We start from the raw sequence: 9,379 nt of genomic DNA, 5'->3' as shown, positions 1-9,379 counted from the left end.
GAAGTTAAAAACGGTAAGGCTGCTCAGTAGACCGTATAAGTAAAGTTAAAATCATAGAAATAAAATTGGAAATAAGCAAATTCAGTTTATGGAAAAACGACAAAGGTGGCAATGAAATGCTTCATAAAAAAATTTATTAAAGAATGCGCATTTTTTTTCAAACGGGACAATGAAACTACGTATGCTTTAATACTAATGCACGTTACGAATTATAATAATATACATTTATGGGAATAATATAAATTTCAGGGATAAACCCGAGTACGAAGGAGCTTTAACAAAAAAGAAATTACAATAACCAAATACTGTTGTCGATGCTTTTAACTTTAGTTTAACTTTAGTGCCTAGACGCGCTCAAACTTGCGAGCCGCGGAGGCAGCACGCGTTGATAATTTGCCCGCTAAGTGGGCAGACTTTTTATTATTTTATATAGCCCTATGTCAATTTATTTATTTCCATCAAGTTAATTAGTTATTTTTTAACTATGGAATTAGACCAAATATTTCTACCAATCGAATCACTGATTTTCTTATACTTTTTTGTGGCTGAATTTCGCACTTATTTAAGCTGATGTATTTAAGGCAAATTATTTATAAAATTTTGCTAAGCAATTTCAAATTTCTGTGGATAATGTGGAAATCACACAATAAAAACAAATTTTGAAAATCGAAAGCAGAACTCTGTTGAAATGTAGAGCAAGAGGATGCTGAATATATATAATTAATTAATTAATTAATATATTGGTCCATAGTGATCCCATATTAATCCATTTATTTGTTAAGATTGTAAAAAATTCTTATTTTTCGGAACCTTTTTCAAACAAGAAAAAGCAGTGTTTTTAAATTAGATACAGTTGACGTTATGTTCACAATTCCATAATATGACCTTCTTATTGTTTCAATAAAGATAGAAATGTTACACTATCACATCGTTTTATTAAACTTGCCTATTTTTTACGGTATGTATTTTTATCACTTTTTCAAATTATTGTATACAGTTCTAAATAATTTTTTTGTGCCAAGCAATTAGTTTTCCACTATTGTATTAGAAAATATTTTGAAATATCGAATAAGTAATTTTCTACCAATTTTTAGTACTTTTTCTCCTTGTCCCTGATAAAGAAAGTCGATTTATTTGTAATTTTTTCATTATTCTCTGGCGGTATTTTAGAAATATTTAATTCACTGCCTATTATCCAAATGCTTATGAAAATTACATTGAGCCTGAAGAGTACATATCAAGCTCATTAATGATAATACAATAATAGTAAAAAGTCCGGCTCAATCTTACTCAAGTGACTGGAAAGGGCTTTATTTTTTAAAAGTTCTGTTACATAATTAAATGTATTCTATCTTAACATTTGTTTTTGCATGACGGACATAATATGATGTCTACCTAAAGACATATTTGCTTGACCATATCAGCGATACAGCTGGCGATTTTTTTAGGTGCCCAAAAACGAAGACTTAGAGTTTTCGTAACAGAAATTTGTTTGACATTTTTTAAAATTTATTTTTCACCTCAATACGATAAGGGGACCTGCTCTACCAATAACCTTCTTACCTTCGTTTATGCGTCTATCTAATTCCTCATCTATCTTCCCGTCCCTAGTAAATGAGCTACCAAGGTATACAAACTTATCAACTTGTTCAATTCTCTCATCATTAAATAAAATATTGCATAGTGTTTTTTCACTCTTTCCTTCGAACATAATAGTTTTTGTTTTATTTGCGTTAATTTCCCATTCACTCTTACACTCGCTTTGCTACCTTTATATATTGTTTTTATAGCTTGTAGGAGCCATCCATTGGTTTCATACTCTTTCAGGACTTCCCAAAGTTAACTTCTATCTACCTTGTCAAAAGCTTTTTCTAGTTCAGCAAATGCACAGAAAGCATTTTTTCCTAAATATTTGATCCGTACATGACCTTCCTGGCATAAACCCACTTTGGACTTCCTAAATCTTTGCTTCTGTTATTTTCATTACCCTGCAAATAAGTATTTTTGAGTATATTTTACTTACGGTACTTAATAAGCTAATCCCCCTGTAATTATTGCAGTCGCTTTTATCTCCTTTTTTCTTGTATATTGGTACGATAATCGCTTTTTCCAATCGTCTGGGACGTCTCCCATTTCGAAACATAAATTTATCAATTCACATAGTCTATGTGGTATGCACTTGCCACCGTGTTTAAGCATTTCAGCGTTAATACCGTCTACCCCGGCAGCCTTACCGTTTTTCAAGTTCTTAATTGTATCCCTAACCTCAGTGACACAGTCTTTCTCAATTGAGTTTTGTGTTTACTCATATTAAATCTCTATTCGTGAAATTCACGAATGGATAATAATGAGACTGATCATGTACCGACCGGGATTCCCGATCGAGGCCAAATCGAAATTTCTGCACGGGCCTATCTCCAAAATAGTGTGTTAGGAAAATTTTGAAAGCTATATTGTAATTTTTTCTAAATGCTGATTGGATAATTTGAAAACCTCGAACAAAAGAATGTTGCCAACGCTACACACATAATTAAGAATTTTAGATTTATGTGAAATAGAAATTAAAAAAATGTAAATTTTCATTATTACATTTTCAATCGAAATAATTAATTTTCGAACAAAAAAAGGAATCTTTAACAAAACATTTAATTTTTACCCAAATTCATGAATCTTTGAATTGTAAACATTAATTTTCTACAAAAAGTATAATAGTTGATAAATCCATAAAAATGTTTCAATTAAAAAAAAGGTTAAATTAAAACAAAAAATATGCATTTACTACCCACATAAATTTTGATTTAAAAAAAATACGAGTCTTGAGCAAAATAAGTGCATTTTTTCACAGAAAAGGTTCAATTTTCTAGCTAATATGGAATATCTACATCTTAGTAAGAAACAATTAATTTTGAACAAAAATATGAGATTTCAAAAAAATGTGATAACTTTTTAACTGAAGAAATGACATTTTAACGTAAGTGATAAAACACCAATTTAAAAAAAATGTTAACCAGATAGTTGAATTCCCATGTCAGAAGATGAATTTTCTGCCAAAAGAAGACAAATTTTCAATAGTTAAATATTTTAATTTAAAAAATTAATTTTTGATATTAAAACTGATTTTAACCAAATAAATTAAATTATAATTAAACAGATTAATTTTTTACTAAAAAGAATAATTTTTAATAAATTACATTAATATTTAACCAAACATTTTAATTTTTAATGGACTTTTCAGCCTAATAATTACATTTTCATCCAAAAAGGGGGATTTTCTACCAAGGACAAGACAAATTTTAAATAAAAGAGATGAATTTTAAACTAAAAAAAAAGATAAGTTTTCAACAGAAAATAAAATCGAGCTGTTTCAGATAAAGAAATAAGTTTTCACACAAAAAAAACATAAAATTTTCAACCAAAAAGATAAACTGTTATTGTAGTTCTTTTTTGCTGGACAACTTTTATCTATTAATTTTTTATCGACTCTGTTTCATTTTTCCAAAAGTTTAGTTCTTGTATGTTTGATGTTATTTTTTATGGTTAGAACAAAAAACTGCAAGTCCTATCAAAAAACGACTAATAATATATTTGTAACCCTTTCTTGGACGAATAACATTTTCAAATCATTCCTTCTTGCAGCTTATGTCGTTTTCCAAAAATTAAATTTTGTATTTTCAATATTATTATTATAATTAACTAAAAACCACGAATTTTCTCGTGAAATGTATAATGACAAAATGCTAGCTCTTTTTCGATGAACATCTTTTGTCTTATCATTTTTTTCTAAGATAGTGTCGTTTTTTTAATTATTTTATTATTTTATTTTGAATGGTATTTTTTACGATTAATACAAAAACTACGCGCTCTACCCAAAAATGACTTGTAACAAATTTGTATATCTTTTTAGTTGAACAACTTTTATCAATTGATTTTTTTTTCGTAGTTTTTCGTTTAGCTAAAATTAAATTTTTTCATTTTCAATTTAATTTTTTACGAAAGAAGAAAAACTACGGGTCTTATCAAAAATTGATAAATAACAAATTAGTAGATATTTCTCGCGTGCACAATTTTTGTTAGTTTATTTTGTTTTGTATCGCATAGTTTGACCGCTAAATGAAATTTTTTATTTTTATTGATTTCTTTGTGTGGTTAAAACCACAACCGTCAGTCAAAAAATGCTGGTTAACAAACTCAATCTTTCTTTTTTCTCCATAAGAACGCGTTTCAAAGAGAAACCGAATCCGATTATTCTTTTAAAATTTATTTGATATACAGACGAAAACGACGACAACGACAGACAGACAATATCCTAAAACCTGTTTGTTCGGATTTAGTGGGTCTCAAAAAGTGTATGATGAGAATGTAAAAATGTAAACAATGATTTTTTAATCAAAATCAATTCTTCTTCAAGACAACTAGAAAATAATATTTTAAACATTTTTTTCAGAAAAATTTGGTTCAGTTGTGTCCTTTCTTCAACATTTTTATACTATTTTAGTAACTTTTTAGGAAAAAATAAAATGTAATTTTTTGGATCAGCTATATGTCTGGATAGAACTTAAAAATATTTTTCTTGAAAAAAAATATTTTTTCACGTTAATTAAATATACTATTTCTCGTCATTTTAAAAAAGCCTCAAAAACATTTATAAGCTTATTTTTTTAAGTTCGAGTCTTGCACCACTGGAACAGTACTGGCCCAGTCGTACAGCTAATCGTTAGCTAGTACTGGGCAAACTACCGCCTTTCTGTACTGGTGGACAGTACTGGGCCAGTACTGCGCCGGTTGTGAACTCTGGCACACTGCCGACATTTCCACCTGCGTAAATTGTTCAAATTTAATGCGAATCAAGTAAAGAATCGCCCCTAATCCCCATGAAACCATTTTTGAAATTTGAAAGCTTTTGAAATTTCACGTTCAACGGTGCTTAATAGATATTTTTTGACTGTTTGAGGAGAAGACAGAATGTGAGAAGGTTTCAAAAAATTCAAGATTTTCTAAATTTTTTTACCTCGACTTAAACTTTTAGCATGACCTAGGAAAATTGTTGCAAAAATCTGAAAATTGTATGACGTAAAGCCTAAAATATTGTCTTTAATTAAAGCCGAAAAAACGTTAAAAATCTTCATTGGTTTCTGAGATACGATTGAAATTATTCAATCGTATCTGAGTTGAGTTTCAGTCAACGATTAGCTACCGTCATTTTAGCAGGATTCGTAATAAGTGAATAGAAATTCATACCGAAAAAAAGCTAATCTACCCTAAAAGCGATATTATAGTTCACACATCTTATGCAGGCATCTTCATATTATAAATTGTCGGCTTAACTCTGTCTAATTTTCATGTCCAGTACTGCGCCAGTCCTGGATGCCAGTTCTGCCCGCCAGCACTAGTGCAGTACGGAAACCCAGTACCGAACATAGTTATCGTCCCAAGCTCCTGTCAGCACTGCGCCACTACTGGCGTTCAGTATTGCGGCGACGCTGCCAGTGCTGTCGCAGTACTGAGCCAGTTGTCAATTTCCCATTGGAATTGGACATCTTTTTTGAACAGTCGCTTTCAGTTTTCTAGGCATTTTTCATTGAATCAATCAATTTTTTAAAAACCGGTATACTTCAAAAGTCAATTTTTTTCATTTTGGTTATTAAATAAACCAAAATATAAAAATCGGCCATGACAGTTCAATGCAAAATTTTATTAGCTTTTATGTAAAAAAAAGTTAAAATCAGATAATAATTGTCTTCAGAAAATCAATTTGTCTACGGACGTTTTTTTACCCCACTGTGCGATGGCCAGATCTGGCCCTAACTGTGCCCCTTCTATCTTTTATCTCTAGCCATAATATTTTTTAAAATGTTTATTTAGTAACAAATAAGCCATAAATTCAGAAATTTATTTAATCATCTTAGACTAATCCGACGTTCATTCGACGATCATCCAGATTTAATTACGTAAAATAAAGCCGAGTAAAATCACAAACATAGCCTGTCAACATTCCTACGTTTCAGGTAATTTTTGAAAGGAGCTTTTATTGCATTATTATTATTTTTCGATTAACTAAACATTGAACTGTATATTGTGTCTTTTTTCGGTAGATTTAAATTTGTTACATTTAATGTAATTTTTCACGAATAAAACAAAAACCATACGTCCAATAAAAAAGCCTGAAACTTATTTTTAGATCGTTTTGAAATGAACCATTTATGTTCAAAACATTTTTTCCACATCTCGTATAGTAGAGCTGGAAACCTTCTCATTGAGATGAGAATGTAAAAAATATGTTTAACAAAAAGTCGCCTGCAATGTTTAATTGAGGGGCTGGATTCTGGAACCGCCTATAAATTTTGCTCGCTGAACAGCATTAGCCCCTGGATATATTTTAAACAAGTTTCGAATTTTAATCTTCAAAGAACATACTCTTATAGAAAATTTTATCACGCATCTTTTTTTTCTTGACAAAAAACTTATAGCTTTTGCCGTTTTCGAAGCAAACCTGAATAACCCGTTTTTATCAAACAAATTTTTTTACTTCAACTGGACGTATTTCAGCCAATTCTTCGAATTTTTGGAGAAATTTTTCAGAAAATATTCTTTATGATATTCTGCGATAGCTAGAGTAAATATCGTAAAAGCATTTTCATTTAAAATAAAGTTATACATTTTTATCTGAGGCATTGTATAAATCTTGCATTTATGTCTTCAAGCTCACGGTGTGTCGAGCAAGTTTTGAGCGATAAAAACCTTTCAGCGGAGAAGTTCTTCAAAAAGGTAGAAATATGCTTTTTATAGAAATAATTATTGAAAATAAATTATTTTTAGAAAATTAGGAAAGTTTGATTTCGTAACCGCGGCTCGTTTATTAAAATGTCGGAATATGCAATTGTTCATAGAAATTGTTTAAATTATTTGTATTTATTGTTCATTTGAAATATATTACAGCCAAAACGTTACTGGTAAGATATTTTTATTCAATTTCGTAAAAACAATAGTCTATACATAAAAAAACGGTGCTCATGGGCATGTATTTATAAGAATTTTTTCAGTAACTAAAAAGTTTCATCAAATTACGAAATGTGACAAGAAATAGATACTTGAAAGAAATGTTTAGTGTATTCTTCAAAAAGCTTTGAGTATATCAATTCAGGCATTGAGAACTTGTTCATTTGTTTACAAAAATTGTTTAAATAATTGAAAAGAGTAGCTGCTTTGATCAATCGTATCCGTTTAATAATTTTTATTATGTTCTAAGCGATAACAAAGAATTTAAACAACTAATTATTGCAAATAACGAAAAATTAGTCTTATTCGTTAATTTTCTTATAACATCGTAAAATGTTATTGCTTACTCGAAAACATTATAAATTATTTCAATATAGTTATGATGCACATTTTAGAACTGTTTTATTGGATTTGAAAATATTTTAATCAGTGGCACATTTAAAAAGTTATATATAAAAAGAAATGTGTTTGTTATTGATAAAAATATATTAATTTGTTAATATTTTTTTTATCGATCAAAACCAAATTTTGTACCTAAATCAATGAATTTTAAAATTAAACAGACGAATTTTCAAACACAAATAATTAATTTTTAACCAAAAAACTACATGAACAATGAAATAGTTTAACCTTCAAGCAAAAAATAAAAATTTGGAAAAAAAATAGTTAAAATATTAACGAAATAGTCGAATTTAATAGAAATTACATTTCATATTTTCAAACTATCTAGATAAATATAGAATTTTCGTGCCGCTTATTTGAATAACACGTTTGTTCCGCAACACTCTCAAGCGTTCACCCCAAGTTTTACTTATATATTACTTATGTATTTTATTGATTATCAGATTATACCAATTTTTATCCTCAATTTGGCATATTTACTGATCAAAATTAGACATTTGCTTACTAAACCTTTCCGGATCAAAGTTCATTATCATGCGTAATTCATTAAATTTTTTTAATTTGAAAAAATATTTAATAGTATATTACATCACAAGTACGGTTAGGCACGTCTATATTGCGGGGAGGTCCTTTAAACATTGAATTCCTCGCGTAAAGACATGTATAACTCTACGAGGGATGTAAGATATTATTTACGAAACCACTCTATGTTATGAGTCCTATGAAATCAATATTTTTTCATTATAGATTCAATATTCAATATTTTATTATTATCTCATAACATCGTGGTTTCGAATAAAGATTATTATTTTTATATGAATCAATGAACCCAAAAAATTTTATAATGTGACAAGCACAAAAATCTGTTATAAACCTTATCATCTACAAGCTCCACCTCACGCACGTTTCATGTGTCCATTTACCCTACTGGCTGCATATCTTCTTTTTTCATTCAGAACAACATCTGTCTATAATCATGTTTCACACATTGCCTAAAAATTATGGATTTGAACAATCGAAAAATTGAGCTTCTTGATAACCAAGGACGAGCGAAGGAAAAAATAAGTTATATAAAAAAAGGTTTGGTTGATACTTACTATGAAATTCTACAGGCCACTGCTAAGAAGGACTTTTGGTATAAAATGTCGATATTTAAATATCTCTCTGAATAATATTAACTAGTGTACAAAATATATAAGCAACTTACATTTTCATAGCCATACTTGTCCTAAAAGAGAACACGATATAGCTTACAAATTAAATATCAAATTAGGCAGTTAAAAATCAAGGATATTTATAACTATCTTAAATTTTTAAACAAATCGCTATCAAAATTTAAAAACAAATTACAAAATTTAATTCGAGTAGATAGCTTGAAAACATTAGGCATTCTAAAAATTCAAAGTAATTTTGTATGCCAAGCGAAAACTCATAATAACATCAATAACAGGTTACACAAGGAAATCGAAAATTTGTGAAGCAAACTGCGATACAAAAATTAAAAATTAAACAAGCATAGAAGAGAAAACAATAACAACATATTAGAAACAAGCGATTCATGTCAGTGGCAGATGTACTAAAAAAATCAGCAGGAGTTTTCTATCAAATAAGCACGAAGAAGTCTTTGAAATTGTACAGGACTTGCAAGCTAATATTGACAAATTTACTTAAATATGTAGAGTATTAAAAAAACGTAAAGAATATGAAAGAATAATCAAGATTTTTTAATGTAACGAGTAGTCAGGAATACAAGAACAAAATGATCTTAATGCTTAATGATAATAATCAAAATTATGCGAAAATTGATAATGTTCCACTTTAAAATTTACAAAAAGATACTTTTGAATTGCTTGATGGTTAGAGATTAGAAGAGTTTTTGGGTAATACAGTCTGTCAAGTTAAAGCGTGGGTGGCTTTACTCGCAGTCGGTAAGGTGTATCGACATGATTTTGGTGTCAAAATATTAAGAAGAGCTCCCTCT

Source organism: Belonocnema kinseyi, chromosome 9 (assembly GCF_010883055.1).
Source record: "Belonocnema kinseyi isolate 2016_QV_RU_SX_M_011 chromosome 9, B_treatae_v1, whole genome shotgun sequence".
NCBI classification, from domain to species: Eukaryota; Metazoa; Arthropoda; class Insecta; order Hymenoptera; family Cynipidae; genus Belonocnema; species Belonocnema kinseyi.
The sequence above is the reverse complement of the archived record's forward strand: the minus strand, read 5'-3'. Positions refer to the sequence as shown.